Here is a 19492-nt window from a genome sequence, read left to right on the forward strand (position 1 = left end):
GGAGCAGTTGACATAATGCCAGATTTAAATACAGATTAATACAGATTAAGTACAGATTAGGAGATGAGTGGCTGTAGAAAGGAACCTGGCGTTGTTGGCTGACACCAGGCTCAACATGCGCCATCGGTGCACCCTGGCAGTCAAGAGGGTAAACAATTTTCTGATAAGCATTTAAAAAAAAACAGCCAGTCAGTCAAAAGAGGTGATTATTCCGCTGTATTTAGCATTGGTATAGCCTCACCTTCAATATTCTATGCAGTTCTGCTCCCTACAATTTTAAAAGGATGTTGCAATACTGGAATGCATACAGCAGAGGGCAACAAAGCTGATAGAAGGGCTGGAAGGCATTTCCTCAAGGCAGCTGAGGACACTGGGATTCTTAAAGTTGGAGAAAAGGATGTTGATGGGTGATGCTCTCTACAGCTTCTTGAAGAGGAGAATTAGAGAGGGAGGAGCATCAAGAGGGATTGTAGAGCCCTAGGAGCAGCAGTAAAGGACTCAGGAGTGCAGGTATTTTTTTTATCAGTCCTCCCAGTAAGGGAAGGGGATTGAAAGGGCCAGTTGAATCAGGCAAATCAACAGGTGGTTATGGACTGGTGACAGAGAAAAGGGTTCTGCTACTTAGACCATGTGACTCATTTTGAGAAACCTGGTCTGCTGGGGACTGACTGATGGGGTCCACCTGTCAGAGAAGGGGAAGAACATCTTCAGTAATAGGCTTGCCAAGCTGGCAAAGAGGGCTTTAAACTAAAGTTTTGCTGGTTTAGTTTTTAAACTAAAGTTTGCTGTACCTCAATCCATCCTACTACTTCCAGTTTGATTATAGTATCAGTGATAGATGCCCAGAGACTACAGAAGGCCATGGATCTTCAGGAGAGCACCTAAAGAGCAGTACAAAGGAATTCCAGACAGCAAGTCATCTTCATCATGGGCCCATCTTAAACGTCTCTTAAATGAACCTAAAATGTACCTTAAATTAAGAAGATACTTCAGAAGGTACTTCAGAAGGTAAGTGGTACAGGTGACCAAAATTGAGCAAAGCATGGATCATATCCAAAGGTTCTGACTTGGCCTATGCGCAATGGTAGATCTATCAGATGTCTCAAAAATCTGTCTATTTGTAGCCTGTAGTCAGTCAGTCAAGCTGAATTTTGTTCAGTGTATATCCAAACACTAAATGTTCTACACAAAATTTAGTCAACAATCCTGACGATGATATGGCCAAAATAGTATACAATTAACTTTTCTACAAGTATTTTGATGCCACTGACACGACAAACAGAATGATGAGTTGAAGTTGCTCACTAAGCTAGCAGCTATAAAGCTGAATACACAAGGGGATCAGATAGACCACTGGGAAGACATTACCATTTTTATTTTTCCAATCAGACTAGTTAATCTTCTTTGTTCTTAAACATGTTATTTGGGAACAAATCAAAATAATTATCATGCTAAGTATTTCTGAGTGAGACATCTTTGAAGACACACCTAACCTTCCTCTTTCACAACTGAAGCATACAAAATCATGAGACTATTCTCAGGATAGAAGATAAGTATAGGGTTGTGCTTTAGACTTCATAAATATTTCAGTAGAACAGTGCTGTAAATTTATAGTATGTATTTCAGTAACAAGTGATTGAACTGTGAAAAAAATATATATCCGTCCAGCATTGCATGGAAACATATTATTCTTTATGATTAATACTGTGAAGCATGTGCTGTTAAATGACCAATTCCGTTGTATTGCATTCAGTAAATTCATTATTCCAATACATTAAAAGATCCAGGCTACGATTGAATAACGGCTCTGACTTAGAGAGGAAAGGAGCTCTTGGAAGTCTTAAGTACCTCTGGGTATCGAGACTCCACCATTTCCCTGGGCAGCCCAGAGCAACTAAACCTCCCTCTCTATGAAGAAACCACCATCTCTCACCCTCTCTGTGAAGAAATGGTTCTTTATATCCATTCTAAACCTCTTTGGTGCAACTTAAGATGATTTCCTTACATCCTATTATTTGCCACCTGAGAAAATAGACCACAAGACCCTAAGAAAGACCTAAATTGGCTTTCAAGCTTTAAGGAAGGTTTGTAACTAGAAGCTGGGGAAAAAAAATAAATGTTTACAAAACAGTGAAAATACAGTGCAATTTGGTAGGACAAAATATAAATAATTACCCCACTGCCTCTTCCGCCATTCAGGCTCTCTGAATGGTATTTATGTCTGTCTGCCTCTGCTTCACCTCACTTTCTTAAGTTCACTTACCTCACTGACTTGAGGTAAACTCATCTTTCTTAAGTGTGATTCAAACCTCAGAAGTAACATTTCACTTTCTCCAAAAGGTATGTGTGATTCATGTAAATTTCAACCAACTGAGAATGGATAAATTAAGCTCCCTTGATTATCACTGTCTATTGCACATACTTACCTTTTTTTGCCCATACAGTTCTGTGCTCTGCACTTATAGCTAGAACAACATTGATATCACACCAGTGTTTTGTCTATTGCAGAGCAGTGCTGGCACAGCTCTTGCTGAAATTTTCAATTTCAGAAAATTTTAGTAGGATATCTGCAAACCACTAGAATGTATTACCTTAGCCAAGTTCCAGGCTTCATCTTCATTAATAGGAAAATAAATAAACAAACCCATACATTATCGAAATATTGCCATATTTTACTTAAGTATTACATACAATGCCTAAATCTCACAAGAGTCTACTGATGATTTTCCCACAATATTACTGTGATATGCTTATAAAGATCTGCAAAACATTCCCATCTCCAGGTGTGGAAATGAGCTGTTAAACCCTGCATAACTGGTTAAGGTGTCAGAAAATGGGATTCAATTACATGTCGATCTAGTAAATATGGAGATAACACATATTTGTACTGCTCTGTAACATCAAACACTCAGTTTTTGCAGTATACCACTGGTAGCAGCTCCTCTCTAAGCAGGAGGGAAATAACACAAAGTAATGAAAACCTGACTAATTTCATCCATATGTAAAAAAATGTGAACAATATCATGTACCTCCCTTCAAAGTATTGCAGTCTACAGACCAGGGAGTGTTACTGATTGCTAATCTTTATGTTACACTAACATTTTTCTACTTTATGTAAAACAGTGACATTGTTAGTAATGGAAACCTACCTCTCCCTTTTTCTTGCTGAAATGACAAGATGAAGTTCACATAAGGTCTTTCTCTCTCTTTTTAATCAGGTTAGAGTTTCTCTGTTTGTTTGTTTTGTTTGTTTTTGTTTGGTTTGGTCTGTGTGTGTGGCTTGTTTTGCTTTTTTTCCAGGCAAGTTTTGTGGTCTTTAGGAAGATATATGACTCTGAAAACACTATAACCTGATAGCAGGGAACTCTCCAAGAAAGGAGAGATGACAATCAAATCTCACTACAAAAAGATTTGAACCTAGCTCTTGTACATCTTGTATGACTGGTTTTGTGTGAAGTAGAATAGTCAGCACATTGCAGTGCTTTGCTGGAAGATAGCTCCAGAGAACATCTCCCATAGTTCTAGTGCATTCCCAGAATCTTCCAGATCTGGCTTCCTACACAGTGCTTTGCCTTTTAAGTGGATGTACTACAAATGAAGCTTTATTAGAGATGAGCCTGGGGGGGCAGTCCTAGGGTTGAGAGTGAGTGCAATGGCTCAACTCAAGTGCATCTACACCAACGCATGCAGTATGCGCAACAAACAGGAGGAGCTGGAAGCCATTGCAGCAGACTATGCTGCAAATGGCAAACTATGGAAACCAATGCAGACAAACTATGACCATCACTGAAGCATGGTGGAACCACTCCCATGACTGGAGTGCTGCAATGGATGGCTGCAAGCTCTTCAGAGGGGACAAGCAACTAAGGAGGGATGGTGACATGGATCTCTATATTAGAGAGTGTTTTGATGCTGTTGAGCTTGGGGTTGGGAATGATAAGGTAGAGTCCCTGTGGATAAGGATCAAGGGTGTTCTGAACAGAGAAGGACTGTTGGGAGATGTAGTAGTGAGTTGTCTTGGGAAAGTGACCATGACATGGTAGAGTTCTCTATTCTTGGTGAAGTCAGGAGGGGGGTCAGTAAAACTGCTAAATTGGACTTCCAGAGGGCAGACTTTGAATTGGTCAGGACATTGGTAGGGAGGGTCCCTTGAGAGTGACTCCTGAAGGAAGAGGGATCCAGGAAGGCTGGACGCTCCACAAGAAGGAAGTTTTAGAGACACAGGAGCAGGCTGTCCCCATGTGCCGTAAGATGGGCTGGTGGGGAAGAAGACTGGCATGGCTGAACAGAGAACTTTTGCTGAGTGTCCAAGAGAAAGAGAGTTTATGTCTGGTGGAAAAAGGGGCAGGCAACTCAGGGAGAGTACAAGGAAGTTGGCAGCATGTGCAGAGAAGAAAACAGGAAGGACAAAGCCCAGTACGAGCTCAACCTGGCCACTATGGTTAAGGATAATAAAAAATGTATTAAATATATTAATGACAAGAGGAGGGCCAAGGAGAACTTCCATTCTTTACTAGACACAGAAAGGAATATGCCTGCTGAGGTTCTTAATGCCTTCTCTGCATCTGTCTTTACTAGCCAGACCACTTATCCTCGGGGTACTCAGCCTCCTGATCTGGAAGTCTGGCACAAGGAGCAGAAGAAACTCCCCACAGTTCAGGTGGAACCAGTTAGACCTGTTGCTCCACCTGGACTATCACAGGTCTATGGGGCCAAATGGGATCTACAGGGGGGTGCTGAGGGAGTTGGCAGATGTGATTGCTGGTTTGCTTTCCATCACCTATCAGCAATCATGATCATTTGGAGAGGTCCCAAATGACTTGATGCCTATATATAAGAAGGGTTGCAAGGAGGACCCAGGGAACTATAGGCCTGTCAGCTTGACCTCAGAGCCAGGAAAGGTGATGGAATAGGTCATCTTGAATGCATTCACACAGCATATGCTAGATAACCATGGGATCAGGCCCAGTCAGCATGGGCTCATGAAAGGCAAGCCCTGCCTGACGAACCACATCTCCTTCTATGATCAGGTGACCTGCCTGGTGTATGAACAAAAGGCTGTTCATGTAGTCTACCTAGATTTCAGCAAAGCCTTTGACTTGTTTTTCCACAGTATTCACCTGGAGAAGCTGACAGCCCATGGCTTGGACAGGTACACTCTTTGCTGGGTTAAAAACTGGCTGGACAGTTGGGCCCAGAAAGTAGTGGTGAATGGAGTGAAATCCAGCTGGTGATCAGTCCCTAGTGGTGTTCCCCAGGGGTTGTTGTTGGGGTTCATCTTTTTAATATTTCCATTGATGATTTGGATGAGGGAATTGATTGAATCCTTAGTTAGCTACAAATGCCACCAAGTTGGGGGAGAGTGTCGATCTGCTGGAGGGTAGGAAGACCCTGCAGAGGGACCTGTACAGGATGGGTTGATGGGCAGAGGCCAGTGGGATGAGGTTCAACATTAATAAGTGCCATGTCCTTCACTTAGGTCGTAACAACCCCATGCAGTGCTACAGGCTTGGGAGAGAGTGTCCAGAAAGCTGTGTAGAGGAAAAAGATTATGGGAGTACTGATTGATGCTTTCCTGAACATGAGTCAGCCACACGTGTGCCCAGGTGGCCAAGAAGGCCGATGGCATCCTGGCTTGTATTGGGAATAGTGTAGCCAGCAGGACCAGAGTGGTGTTTGTGTCCTTGTTCTCTACTCTGGTGAGGCTGTATCTTGAGTACTGTGTTCAGTTTTGGGCCCTTCAGCACAAGAAGGACACTGAGGCTCTGGAACCTGCCCAGAGAAGGGCTATGCAGCTGGTGAAGGGCCTGGAACACAAGCCCTCTGAGGAGCGGCTGAGGGAACTGGGATTGTTTAGTTTGGAGAAGAGGAGGCTCAGGGGAGACCTTATTGCTCTCTACAACTAGCTGAAAGAAAGTTGTGGGAAGGCTGGGGGTCAACCTCTTCTCACAGGTAACTAGGACTAGAGGAAAAGGCCTCAATTTGCACCAGGGGAGGTTGAGGTTGGAAACTACGAGACGTTTCTTCTCAGAAAGAATAGTCAGGCATTGGAATGGATTGCCCAGGGAAGTGGTGGAGTCACCACCTCTGGGGCTGTTTAAGGAAATATTCAATGTGGTGCTTACGGACATAGTTCAGTGGGTGGCATTGGTAGTAGGGTGATGGTTGGACCAGGTGATCTTGGAGGTCTGTGGGAGTATTGCCATGGTGGTCAACAAGCCCCATGGTTGGTGATAACATTGGACTCTTAACGATGAGGCCATGGGGAATGTAAGGAATCTAGAAGGAACAAAAAAAGGGTTTTCAGGTGAAGCCTTGCTGACTGCTTGTTCTCCAGCTGTTAAGACATGGAATTTGCTGGGCGTTTGCTGTTGCTGGTGAAGTTTTTAATAGTTAGTGGAAAAGTAATGTTAGTTGAAGTTATTGTCCTCAATAAGGTGAATGGAGGCTATGCCCTCAAAGATCTAGAAGTTATCCATACTTAAAGAACCCTGGTGTCCATGTGGTTGTTATGCCACAAAGGTCTTTTCCAACCTTAATGATTCTATGATTAAATAAGAAGTACCTACTATCACTTTTAAATTGTTTAATGTTGGTGTGAACCAACTGTACAGAATATAAGGTACTAAAGAAAAAGTCCTGAAAGTTTTCTGTTGTAGAGGTTTAAATCAATTCCCTTTATTTTTATTGGTAGAAGTTACTAATTTAAACTTATTATAGAATTCTGCTCACTGGTTACCATATAAATTTAAGTGTTTCCCTTTTTTTTTTTTTCATGAAAACAGTGTTCACTTTTAGAAACAACAAAGACATCTAGTAAGTCATTCACATCAAGAAATACTGAGTTTGAAAAAGGTTAGATGGTGGAAAGTGACCTGTTGAGTTTCCTTCTTTCCTTATTTATTTATTTATTTATTAATATTCCACATTTTTTCTGCCTCTTTGTTTTCTTCACATAAATTTGAAAGACTGATGCAGCAATTAGCCCAATAGGACAGAGGCTAATTCCTCTGATTTACTCCTGAGACATAGTGTAGTGAAAAACAAATCCAGATATGTTTAAGAAGGAAGAGGGCTAAATAATAAACTTGCTTGAGTTTGAGAGTGTTTAGAACAAATACTGGGAATTAGCACTGAAGCAGTATTACAATATTGAGACAGAAGCAGCCAAAGCTCCAGATAGAAGAGCAGAGACTTCCTTGTTTGAGGAAGCTGTTTATGTGGAACATTACAAACTCTCCATGGAGGACAAATATGTGAGGAAATACAACTATAAGAAATATCTGAACTATTGCTCAAACTGAGCAGTGACAGTGATGTTAGTGTGCATTTTGTTTTCCTAATTAAAGGAAAAATTAATTCCTACAGATGAGAGTTTATGTAAAACATAAATAGCAACTTTTCTTTTTAATGATTAAAATTACAAAGGTAGTTAAGGGAGAATGCTTATAAAGTAAGAAAGAGATGTATGAGTTTTCTGTTACACGACTCATTAGATGTCAAGGAATTTATTCAAATATTACTCAATAAGGCATATTAATTAAAATAAATATTAAGCCAAGGTCTTGGTGGGACTGGATGAAACTGCTCATTTTTGCATCCTAGACTGGAACTAAAATATGAAATTTCACTATTTTTGTGAAACAACAATAACAACAACAAAGTATTAGATTTTGACTTGTCAAAACCTTTTTGTTTGATAAGGTCAAAACATTTTGTATAGATAAGATAAAAAAATCACTTCAGTACTATTATTTAGAATATAATATATAATAGTTAAAATGAAAATGTCAATATGAAGTGTTTTGTTACTTGAGAAGTAATGTTTCAATAAATTCTAAAAATTCTGTCTATTTGTTCTGTAGGCTTGGAGGTGTGGGAGAAAATCTGTCAGAGTACAATATAAGAGGGAGAAAATAACTTTCCTAAGTGTTAACTAACAAATGCTTTTATCAAAAATATCAAACTGTGACAGTAATAATTTCTATCAAAAAAGAAGTTCTGGTTTTCAGCAAGATAAAATGACAATACTAAAAACTAGAAACAACCTTTTAAGACATGAAATAAACACTTCTGTAGTAATTAAGGAGAGGGAACTTGGGGAAATTTGAGAAAGAAAAGGTGTATTGTATTTTAATGGTGAATGCCATCAGTCAAACATGCATTCTTTCTTGACTTGATCCAGACTCATTTGATCCAGTTTACTAATGAAGCTTTCCATAAGGGAGCAAATAGATATGTCTGTCCTGCTTCAACAATTGTTATCAAAATGCATTGCACATGAACTAGGCATCATCATTCTATTTCATTTTTTAATTTAAGTATGACAGACAGTCAAGGTGATGGCAGTGGAGAGTAAAAGAGAGCATTGCTTGTTTTAATCATACCAGGCAAACCAAACATTAAAAATTTAGATCAGTTAAACCATTCAATCTAACTTTAAAAAAAAAAAAAAAAAAAAAGTCGCTAGTGCTCAGATGAGTCATCACTGTGCTGTATTCATAGATGTATATAACACTGTATTCATAGATGTATGTAACGCTTATTCATCTAGAAAAGCACCGTTTCATTTGCAACATCCTGGTATTCAAAGACAATACTCAGGCTCATAACACTGAAAATGTCTGTACTGTTGCAAACCTTTGCCCAGAAACTTATACAGACAAATTTATAGTATGATTCTCAGAAGTGTTTAGAAAATGTTATTCTTCTTAGTTACAAGAAAAACTTTGGTTATTTGGTATATCTAATATTCAGGTTTTAGATTGCTAATAGCAATCACTTATAAGTGATTTTTTTTTTTTTCAAACTCACAGAAATAGTAGTATAAACATATATCAGCAATATATTTCTGGAAAATTAAAAAAAAAAAAAAGAAACACTTTGCAACCACGGTACACAATGTTATCATAAGAGAAGAAAGAAAGAGTTTATTCTTGTCAGATGTGGCTCTGTATACATCCTTCTCATTTTTATTTATTTTTTTTTTGTCTCATACAACATTTCTTTGTGGAGTAATTTCTTGTTATTGAATTTCAGTTAAAGAAATTAAAGGAAAAAAATAGAAGAAAAATAATTTCAATTAAAATATACAGATGAGAACGTTGCATATTTATATGATTGAAAATTTACTTTACATTCCAGATGAAAAGATGATAGGAAGTATTAAAAAAAAAAAAAAAAAGTGTACCTATTACTAACACAGTCTATAATCAAAAAAAAAAAAAAAACAAAAAACTACCTGACCAGTCTCTCTTTCAGGGACAGGTCACAAGATAACTAAGACTGCTGTTGGTTTGGTGGATAGCTAACATTTCTCTAAGTGGAATAGAATTAACTGCAATCTCAAAAAATGTTCTTAGTGGAAAATATTACACCAAACTGGGTTTACACTAAATAAATAGATTTCTTAAACAGTACCACTGAAAAAATACAAAATTTTCATTAAAATACTTACTGTATTCATGGCTAAAGTAAGAATAAATAAATGAAAGTAACATGTATGTGAACTTTATATCAATTGTGTAAATCTCAAAAGATACAAAATTATGTGCAAATGAACATGGAGACTGAGAGCTGTCTCAGAGTGGTATAAATCACTAGAAATAGAGATGACATGAGTGATTCTGTTGGTACTTATATTAATTTTCTGTTACATGGAGTAAATAAAATGTTTATGAATTTCATGAAAGGAATAGGATAGGATAGTTGATTTGGAATGGACCTAGAAAGATGATCTAACTCTACTTACTGCCCAATCACTTAAGGGCTAACCAAATGTTAAAGAATATTATTGAGGGCATTATCCAAATGCCTCTTGAACGCTGACAGGCATGTGTATTGGGTTTGCAAGGTTTTGGTAGTGGAGGGCTGCAAGGGCGGCCTCTATGAGAAGAATCCAGAAGCTGCTCCATATTAGATAAGGGCCAGTTTCAGTCTGGCTCCAAAGGGAGCTGGCTCTAAATAATTGCTGCTGGCCAGAGTCGAGCCAATAAGTAATGTTGGTTTTGCTTCTGTGAGAGCATATTTAAGAAAAGTGAAAAAAAAATGGGAGAGTGGGGAGTGAGGAAACAGCACTGAAGACGCCAAGGTTACTGAAGAAGAAGATACTCCAGGTACAGAGAAATTCCTCTGTGGACTGTGGAAAGGCCCTTGGTGAAGCAGGCTGTCCCCCTGCAGCCCATGGGATACCATGGTGGAGCAGATCTCCATGCTGCAGCCTGTGGAGAGGAATGCATGCAGGAGCAGGTTATCTGGCAGGAGCTGCCCCTGGATGGGGGACCGATGTTGGAGAGATTTTCTCCTAAAGGATGGACCCCATGATATGGACCTATATAGCAGTTTTTGAAGAGTGACTACCAGTGGGAAGCCCACGTAAGATCAGCTTTGGGAAGAACTTTATTCAGTGGGAGGGACCCCACATGGAGAAGGGGAGGAGAGTGACTCTGAAGGAATGACAGGTAAAACACTACAGACTGACCACAACCCCCATTCTGCTGTCCCCCTGTGCTGCTTGGGGGCAGGAGTTGGAAGAGGGTGGTTGGGGGAAGGCTTATTTTCTTTGTTTCTATCTTCTCTAGCTTGTTAGTAATAGGTAATAAATTTATTTAATCTACCTATGCTGAGCCTGGTTTGCCTGTGACCATAATTGTTGAGTGATTTCCCTGTCCTTGTCTCAACCTTGAGCCCTTTTCATCGCATTTTCTCCCCCTTTCCCTTTGAGGAGGGGGAGTAAGAGAGTGGTTGTGGTGGAGCTCAGCTGGGTAAAACCACCACAGCGTGGGGCATCAACCATCTCTCAAGGAAGCCTATGCCACTGTTTGATCACCCTCATGGTAAAGAAACTTTTTAAAATATATCATCTGTACCTCTCCTGATGTAGTTCTGTGTCATTCCCATGTGTCCTGTCATTTCCCTTCCTCAGGAAGTTTCAGAGATCAATGAGGTCACCTGTCAGACTTCTTTTGTCCAAACTGGACAGACCAAGCATCCTCAGTCTGACATGAAGACATGCCTTCATGCATTTTTATTAATTTTGTTGCTGTACTCTGAATGCATTCGAGTACCTTAATATCCTTGTATAGTGTGGAGAAAATTAGAAAATATCCAAGTTCTTAATCCCATGTGGGAGTGTGGCCATGAGGGTTGACAAGCCCTGTGGTTGGTGATAACATTGGACTCTTAACAATGAGGCCATGGGGAATGTAGGATTTAGAAGGAACAAAGAAGGGCGCTTGAAGAAATGCCTTGTTGTCTGGGACTGCTTGTTCTCCAGTCATTAAGACATGGAAGTTGCTGGGTATTTGCGGTTGCTGGGCAAAGTTGTTTGGCCAGTGGAAAAGTTGGAAAAGTTGCTGTAGAGCGAATGGTATAATAAGGGCACCTGTCCTCAGTAAGAAAGTTGAGTTGAAGTTATGTCATCAATAAAGTAGTAGCAGTTACTGATCCTGAAAGAACTCTGCTGTCCATGTGGTCTTTATGCCACATTGCCAGATTATGAAAAAGAAAGAATAAAGATAAGGTTATAGTAACACCAATATCAGTGCTCAATCATTCTGTCAATAGTTATCACTCCAGTCATATATTTGCAATATCATTATCAATTTGACACTTTATATACAATGAAAGTTCTCTGTGAGTATTGGCAAATATTGATTTACTAATGAGATCTACAATAGTGACATTAAAATATGGACAGGTAGGTGAAATTCCACTTAGAAATATGGAAGCTCATACATGTGATTGGAAAAAGAAAAAAAGACAATAAATGTACCCTCTCTACAGGCAACATGAGATTTTCCTTTCCTTCAGAGATATCTTAAATCACTCCAGTGTTCAGGAGGAGCATTCCCATTAGCTGTACTCCTGGTTCTGCTGACTGATGCAAGTTTGACAGGACATTGATTCTGGTAATTCCTTCCAACCCCACAGGCAGTCATAGAGAGATGTTCCTTTACTCAGAAATTTGAGAGACTGATGTTTCCATCTAAGAATTCAGTAAGATACCACTCTGACAGTGAGATCTGAGGCGCACACCTTGTAGAGAAGAAAGGGAGAACATATAGACTTTAAAACTTTAGACTTTTGTTGTTTTGGGAGACAGTGTTAAAGAAAATGTGAAGGAAACTCCAGCTAAAAACGCTGACAGACTTGCAGTCCAGTTCTAGAAGTGGGAGTGGATGTAAGCTTGAAAGTACTGTTGCAGCAAAGTAGACTGGTATGTTTATTACACTATTTACCTATGAGAAAGTCAAAATAACTTTGTCTTTTTGCATGAAGATCCTCTTTTGGGAATAATTAAGCTATTTGTACATCCACACAATAAATGATGATAGCAGTACTGTAATGGAGATATATGGCCTTCCAGAAATATTCCTTTTCAGTGTTTTAAGTGTAATATGCCATGTCTTAATTTCAAAATGAAGTCTTCATTGTCAAATTTACCTAAATTGAATTTACCTAATGAATTGAAGTTTCCTAAACTTAAAACAAAAGAATAATTTTTTGTTGTCTTTTGTTTTTAATAACAAATGAAGTACTTAAAATTGAATTAAGCTAATTTTAAGAGGACAGAAATATGAATATATATACCTTTTTTTTTTTCTTTTTTTTAAAGAAAGGTAATGGGAGTATCTGCTTCAAAATGAACCTTACTTGTTTTATCTATTTTTTTTATCTATTATTTTTTGGCAAACAACCCATTATACACTTAGGTTTTAACGATGTTACGAGGTACAAGAAAACTAAAAGTAGATACTAATGTGATTGAGCTGTTGCTGTTTGTTTCACTGAAGTGCTTTTCATTTTATTTAGAATTGGTGAAGCAGGTTGTCCACTCTGCAGCCCATGGTGTAACACAGTGGAGCAGAGTTCCATGCTGCAGCCTGTGGAGGAGACCACAGTGAAGCAGGGGAACTACTGAAGGAGGCTGCAGCCTGTGGAGAACACCTGCCAGAGCAGATTCCAGGCTGGACCTGCAGCCCATGGAGAGAAGCCAATGCAGGAGCAGGTGGTGGCAGGAGCTGCTGCCCATGGGGGACCCATGACGGAGCAGTGTGCTCCTGAGGGATGGACCCATATTTGGAGCAGATCTTGAATAGCTGCTGCCTGTGGGAAGCCCACAAAGGATCAGTTCAGCAAGGACTGCATCCTGTGGGAGGGACCCCACCTTGGAGCAGGGGAAGACAGTGACCATGAAGGAGCAGCAGAGACAAAGTGCTATAGGCCTATGGAACTAAAACCTATGTTACATTAGGAAAACAGAACAAAACAAAAGAAGAGTTTCTTTTCAAAAAAAGTATTTCAAAGTCATTTTATTTCCTTTAATGAAAACAAGAATTTCAGGCTGGATATCAGGAAAATCTTCTCCATTGAGAGCATGGTTGAGCACTGGAACAGGCTCCCCAGGACAGTGGTTATGGCCCTGAACCTTCTGGAATTCAAGAAGCATTTGGACACATCTCAGACATGTGGTCTGATTTTTTTGAGTTGTCCTTTGGGGCCCCTGGAGTTGGACTCAATGATTTTTGTGGGTCTTTTCCATTTTGGGATATTCTATGATTTTAAGGAGAGAGGAAAAAAAAAAAAAAAAAAGACTTTGTATAACACAGCTGATATTTATTTATTTATTTTATTTATTTTATTTATTTATTGTGATACTCACTTTAATATGAAAAATGTAGGAATCATTCACTGTTTTGACATTATCAAATAAAACACCTTCAAGAACATTCTAATGCCAGTTACCAGGTTGGATTTCTTTCTGTTGCATCTGCTTTACTTCATAGATAATATTTTTTTTCTGATTATAATAGCTTAAATATATCTTACGTAAGCAGAAATGAAGTGAGTGCACTAACTATGCAACTAATTCAGATGTTTTCTGTTCTGACCATATAATCTCCTCTGAGTCCATAACACATCCCAAAACAGCAAGTTACATCAGAACCGATATCTTCTGAAACACAGAAACAGAAACACAGAATTTCTAGGTTGGAAGAGACCTCAAGATCATTGAGTCCAACCTCTAACCTAACACAAACAGTCCCCACTAAACCATATCCCTAAGCTCTACATCTAAACGTCTTTTAAAGACTTCCAGGGATGGTGACTCCACCACTTCCCTGGGCAGCCTGTTCCAGTGCCTAACAACCCTTTCAGTAAAGAAGTTCTTCCTAACATCTAACCTAAAACTCCCCTGGCACAACTTAAGCCCATTCCCCCTCGTCCTGTCACCAGTCACGTGGGAGAACAGGCCAACCCCCACCTCTCTACAGCCTCCTTTAAGGTTATCTGTAAAGAGCAATAAGGTTGCCCCTGAGCCTCCTTTTCTCCAGGTTGAACAAGCCCAGCTCCCTCAGCCGCTCCTCGTAGAACTTGTTCTCCAGGCCCCTCACCAGCTTCGTCGCCCTTCTCTGGACCTGCTCAAGCGCCTCGATGTCCTTCTTGTAGCGAGGGGCCCAAAACTGAACACAGTACTCAAGGTGCGGCCTCACCAGAGCCGAGTACAGGGGACGATCACCTCCCTAGCCCTGCTGGTCACACTGTTTCTGATACAAGCCAGGATGCTGTTGGCCTTCTTGGCCACCTGAGCACACTGCTGGCTCATATTCAGCCGACTGTCCACCATCACTCCCAGGTCCTTCTCTGCCTGGCAGCTCTCCAACCCCTCATCTCCCAGCCTGTAGCTCTGCTTGGGGTTATTGCGCCCCGGGTGCAGGACCCGGCACTTGGCCTTGTTAAACTTCATGCAGTTGACCTCAGCCCATTGGTGCAGCCTATCCAGATCCTCCTGCAGAGCCTTCCTACCCTCGAGCAGATCGACACACGCACCTAGAAAAAAAAAATATTAAAGAAAATTAGATGACATTGCTCATACTTCAGTTTAGTAAAGGTAAACCAATATTATTTCAGTATATTTTGGATGAAGAGGAGGGAAGGGCAGGGGCAAGGCAAGGCAAGGCAGAATGGCACAAAGCTGTGATAGGAAAGGTTCAGCTTGGATGTGGAAAAAATTCTTCATTGCAAAGGTGATCTGGAACTCGAACAGGCTCCGTAGGGAAGTGGTCACAGCACTAAGCCTGCTGGAGTTCAAGAAGCATTTAAACAATACTTTCAGACATGTGGTTTGATTTTTGGGTGGTCCTGTGTGGAGCTGGGAATTAGACTCAATGATCCTTTTGGGTCCCTTCCAACTCAAGATATTCTATGATTCTATGATTGTAAGTTGTATTCAATAGCACCATTCTATTTCAATATTTTTAATGACAAATCATGGTGGGTAAGGTATTAAGCACATTATGTCATCAGCTAATTTATGTTTAATTTCAAATAGCTTCAGTGTGCAATCTGTCAATTGAGGCTTTAGATGGCTTGTCTGCAGAGCAGGAGTTTGACAGTGAGTAATATATTGTGTAGTAATATAAAATCTTCAGAGTATTTTCATCCATTTCAGTCAACTGGACATGATAGATCTATTGACACTCGTGTTCTAATACAGCTCATTCCTGTCAGATTCATCCTATCTGTCTGGACTGAAATACCATTTAAGAAAAAATATTCATCTTTATGCTAGCTCATGCTGCAATTATTATGAGGGTGAAGAACTATAACAATGTACTGCAGCCTAAGTGTTATGTGTTAGTCATCATCTTTGATCAATGTTTTTAAGCTTCACTGCTGATGGAAGGGATGGAAAGCAATTATATAGCATTACCATTGAGGTGTTATTCAAAGTCCATCATGTTTCTTGTTCTTTTTTTGTCCTAGAAAAAGTCCAAGTTTTATTATGTCTGATATCCTTTTAAGTTGTGAAAATCACTCTTTTTAGTTTTAATTAAAAAAAGGGCTATCAACAAAAATGTCGTTATACAATATGAGTTGCATGTGTAATGTATACAAGATTGTATGTTGATTTTAATACAGATAAACTATGCCCTCCCAACCCAATGCAATAAATTCAAGAGTGAGTGAAACATAGGCATGGCTTCTGTGATAAAAATGATAAAAGAACTGCAAAGGAGAAATATTGTTAGGTGTCTGAGGCCAAAAATGACCATTACTGAAGATTCATCTGTCAATGTTCTGTGCCATTAGAAAAGTATTTTAGTTCTGAGCACCAGATCTTCTTGCCATTATCTAAGCCAACGTAATTCCTCAGACAGTTTGATAAATTTCTCCAACTTTTTTGACAGAACATATTTCTAAGAGCTTTGAGATTTAATTTTTGTTCAGAATTAGATATGGGGCTTTTCCCAGTACTCTAGAGACTCCAGATCTTCTCTGTGCTATGTCCCTCAGAGCTGAGAGAAGTCTCATAAGACAGAGTCAGTCATAAAGAGAGTTTAGAACAAATTACCACTTCCACTATTTAAGCAGTCTTACTAACTCAGAAGTACCATCATATGTTTTCCTCTTTGTACACTAAGGAAGAAGGAAGGTGACTGTATTGTGAGTAGAGAAACCTATTTACTACTTGTAAAAGATAATTATTCTGAAAAAAAAAAAAAAAAAAAAAGCAACATTGGACTTTTTTCCATTGAGGATCACATGCAGATTAACATACCTTCAATTTCTGTCTGATTTAGTGATTGCTTTTACATTTTCCCTGTTTGTTGTTGTTTGTTTGTTTGTTTGTTTATTTGTTTTCCCTTTTAATATGGTGGTATATGAAGTTACAAGAAATCCTTATTGGAAAAATTGTAAAAGCTATATTTGAAACCACTGTGAAATCTAATTCTGGTAGTCCTACAAAATTATGAAAAGACTGTAAAAATATATATTTCAAGAATATAGCACAGTCATCTAAGTACTATAACTAGAGGACAATAACTCTTAGTAGACTGTCACCACTGGTTTTGCAAATATAAGAATCTTGATTATTTGCCAACAGAGAAGAGTAAACCATTTCAGTCACTAGTGGGGTTCTACAGGGCTCTGTTTTAGGGGTAGTTCTCTTTAAATTTTTCATCATGAATTGGATGAAGGACTTGAAGATATACCAAGTTTGCAGATGACACTGAGTTGGGAGGAGTGGTTGACTTCCCTGAGGTTAGAGAGGCCTTGCAGAGAGATCTTGACAAATTAGAGTGCTGGGCAATCACCAACAACATGAAGTCTATAAGAGCAAGTCTAACAATTCTGCACCTGGGAAGGGGCGATCCTGTTTAAACTGGGGGATGAGAAGCTCGAGAGCAGTCCCACCGAGAGGGATCTAGAGGTTGATGGCAAGTTTCATATGATGTTCAGGCTGGATATTAGGAAAAGGTTCTTCACTAAAAGGGTGGTTAGGCACTGGAACAGGCTCTGCTCAGAAGTTGTCATGGCACCAAGCGTGCTGGAGTTCAGGAAGCATTTGGACAATGTTTTCAGAAAAGTGGTTTGATTTTTGGATGTCCCTGTCTGAAACTAGGAGCTGGACTCGATGATCTTTGTGGTTGCCTTCCACCTCAGGATATTCCATGATTCTATGATTCCTGTCACTCTGCTCATACCACAAGACGACTTTGTTACAAATTTTTGTTTGTCTGAATGTTCAAAACTGCATGCATTGGTGTATAGGCACCTCATCTGCCTCATCTGGGCCATGGGCTATGTCACCTTTTTAAAGGAGTCCTTTCTAATTCCTATGGGATGATTCGGTGATGTTTCCCTGCTTTTTTTTTTTTTTTTTTTTTTTTTTAAGTATTGGCATTCACTAGTTCTTTTGAGTGATTTACTCCATGGTGGCAGACAAATTAGCTTTATAAATAAATAAATAAATAAATAAAAGATACATAGATTTTATGATAATTTCTATAAATGTTTGAAAAGGAAACAGTCCTTTTCAGTGAAGATGCAAAATAAGTGAAGATGCAAAACTTATTTATTTTTTTTTAAATCTCATCTCTTTTTAATACTTGTACCAGGATGTCTATGTAAGTTAAGATTAACATAAAGCACTTGGAAAAAAAAAAAAAAGCACCTGGATGCCTCTCAGAGGGGAATGGCAGATGAAAGTAAATATGTCCAAGTTCTACCAGCTGCTGTTGGTGCATGGCTAGACTGCTGTTGTCCTAGGGAAGAGGTGTCATCAACTCTATCTGGAAAAGGCTAAAAGAGTTGAGTATCCTCTCCAACATTTTGCATTAAATATCTTTTACTAATCAATATATACTATTTCTATAGCATCTACTTTTTAAATGTAAATAATAAATAAATATGTCATCTTATTACGCAAAGACCATTCATCAGTGAAAACCTCCATTTTATCTGCAGGACAATTGAGAAAGTGCAGTCATACAAGACCAGCTACATAACCTCCTAAAAGTAAATTCCAGTTAGAATATAGCTGAGAAATGTTGTAGGTGACAAATTGCAGTCAACCCCACAAAGCAAACTGCGGTTCTGAATCTAAGGATAAATATCAAACCTTTGAGTTTATTGACCTTACACTGGATATAAGATTTTACGGAAGCCAAACACTATCAATCCATTTTTAAAAGAAAGATTTCAGAGATTACGTGTGTTTGTTTTTGTTTTGTTTTTGTTTTGTTTCTTTGTTTGTTTTTATGGGGAAACATTATACTGGAAATCTATTCATTTTTTACTTTAATCATAGAATCATTACAGTTAGAAAAGACCTCCAAGATCATATAGTCCAGCCATCAAAGATGATGGTTGGAAACATCAAACGCTTTAAATCTCTAGTTTGTTGAATCTAACTCTCGCTACTCCACAACTGCCAGAATTATAAACATACTGATGTCCCAGATGAACCAGAAAATTAATGAGGAGGTCTGCCCCCCCCCCCAAAAAAAAAAAAAAGTTTAATTTCCACATTTTTATCTAAAGAAAACTTTTTTAGACTCCAAAAGACTATTCCAGCTCCTGCAGATTGTACAGTGAACATTAATAAGACTGAATATATGTTCCTGTAAAACTGCAGCCTTGATTTACACCTACCTTTCCTTGGTCTTTTTAATATTCCAGGATGTGTGGTCCCACAGATTTTTTTAATTTTATTTAATTTTTATTTTTACATCAGTGAAAGTTGCCAGTTGAAATTCTCATTTTTTCATTGTATTTTGCCTTTAAACACTTGCTTCTGGGAAGAGCTTGCATGCTTTTAAGCAAAATTCATCACATAAAAGAAACTTGTAGTAAAAAGAGTGACTTTTCTCAGCAGGAAACACAATTTTCAAAGACGTCAAGCAAAGGAGATGCCTATATTCAATGATATATTATGACAAAAATTTGGTTTCTAGCAGCAGGAATATCTCTGAGCTACAAGCAATCATAAGGCTCTTTGAAACTGGAGAATATGCAATCTATCTTTTGCTGGAAATATATTTAAGAAGTGATTAGGCTTCTTTGTAAAATAGGATAGATGAAACAATTGCTGTAATGACAAAAGGGAACAGAGTGCAAAGCTAGTCAAAAACTGTGTATAAAGGAGAAAAAGCCTTCAGCAGAATGTGGCATTAAAAGTAACAGAGCCAAATATCTCTGAGCA

The 19492-nt window shown here is 38.8% G+C and overlaps 1 long non-coding RNA gene across 1 annotated transcript; it reads left to right on the forward strand.

The window, feature by feature from the left end:
• Positions 1–374: 374 nt before the first annotated feature.
• LOC113842598 (uncharacterized) lies at positions 375–14826 on the forward strand. The gene is made up of 3 exons (XR_003495112.3): positions 375–510; positions 816–1008; positions 12814–14826. It is a non-coding gene; the product is annotated as an uncharacterized lncRNA (long non-coding RNA).
• The last annotated feature ends 4666 nt before the right edge of the window (positions 14827–19492 follow it).

This window comes from Anas platyrhynchos, chromosome 2 (assembly GCF_047663525.1).
Source record: "Anas platyrhynchos isolate ZD024472 breed Pekin duck chromosome 2, IASCAAS_PekinDuck_T2T, whole genome shotgun sequence".
Taxonomy (NCBI): Eukaryota; Metazoa; Chordata; class Aves; order Anseriformes; family Anatidae; genus Anas; species Anas platyrhynchos.